Raw genomic sequence first — 1,586 nt, 5'->3', positions numbered from 1 at the left:
GTGCATATTAATCTGTAACCAATCGCTTGCTATTAAAGGCCGCGTGAACAGTAGCTGTAACCCAATAGTATGGAGCTTGCTTATGCGTGCTTGAGGAATTAGAGTATAACTATGGGTCTGGCAATAGAATAAACGGAGTTCCATCATATCTCTATGAGAAGCGTGGTTCATCCCGGCAGATCTCTGGCTATTTCTGGTGCCCGACCAGGGACCGTTCCTCAGAGGAAGATACGCTGGCTGATCACCAAAAGGAGGGTGACGACAACGAGCGACAGAGACACTGCTGGCGGAGAGTGTTGACCGTGAGTCAAAGGACATCGGTCAGGCCGGTAAGAAGGGTCGCGTTCTTGCTGCCTGTTCTGAGCGTCCCCTCCCCCTCCCAAAGACACTTGCTCCTGCCATGTGCTCCGAACTCCTTTGTTCTAAGCTCGGGCAAAACCAAATGTAACTCAAACTCTTCAGCAGTGTCTGATTGGCCGGTCACCCCGGGTCCGCCCCCAGTCCTCCCCTTTCCCCTTCTCCTAATAAAAGAGACAGTCGAGGGAGGCCCTGCCCTGTCTTGGCTCAGCTATCTTCCTGTGAACATCTCTTGTTGTCTGTCCCATTTGAAAGCTTCTAACTGCAGGAAATTGAGTGAGCAGAGAGATATATTTCTCCCTCTTTGCTTCTGCTGATGGTATTTGCTTTGCATCTGATATAGGTACCGATTTTAGAGCTACTAAAGTGCTAGATCGCCCGTGCTACCTCTCTAGGCTGCTCGAGACTTTCTAAGGCATTAAACTACTAGCCTAGCTGGTATAAAGCTGAAAAGATACCTTCCACAGGTCGCTACCTTCCCTCCATGATACCCTGCTAGCATGGATTTAGAGTTTGCGGCAGCACAGAAATTACTCCTCAGTCTCCTCGCTAAGCGAGGGGAGGAGGTCAAGTAAAAGGATCTAAATAAGCTTGTTTTATGGGCGCAGGAGCATGGGCATTTGTGAGTTCCCCTCCTCCTCTTCTATGCAGCCGAGTGAAGGGAAGTAGGGGATCACCTCTGGGACTGTACTATCCAGGGAAAAGGGAAAGAAATGACAAACTTAGGGCCCACCTGGAGAACTGTTATAAATGCCTTGAAAAATACGCAAGCCGAGTCAAAAGTAGCTGCGGCTGAGGTGGAGGCAATTGCAACACCGGCTGGGGTTGTCGCTCCTGCCCAAACTACACAGTACGGGGGGCTGAGAGAACTGTTTAAAAGCCCGAGCACGATAAAAGGGCAGAAAGCAGAAAAACACTTTGAGACTCTCAGTGAGCTCCTGCAGGAGCAGGAGAAAGAGCTCTTGCAATCAGAGCCAAAAGAGGAAGTTACCGCCACCGCGCCTCAGAGCAAACTGAAGGCAAACGCGGAAGTTACAGTCGACCAGTCAATGGGCGGAGCAACGGGCAGTCCTTCTTGTCAACCGCGCCTCTACCCTGCTTGCCCACCCCCTCCACCTCCGCTGCCAGCAGAGATTCATCCCGGACCACAGACTGCTTCTCTGCCACAGACTGTTTTTCGGCCAGAGCCACAGACTGTTCCTCTGCCAGATGATGACATACCAATGACA

This window comes from Corvus brachyrhynchos, unplaced genomic scaffold, assembly GCF_000691975.1.
Source record: "Corvus brachyrhynchos isolate BGI_N302 unplaced genomic scaffold, ASM69197v1 scaffold344, whole genome shotgun sequence".
Taxonomy (NCBI): domain Eukaryota; kingdom Metazoa; phylum Chordata; class Aves; order Passeriformes; family Corvidae; genus Corvus; species Corvus brachyrhynchos.
This window is presented reverse-complemented; position numbering follows the sequence as displayed.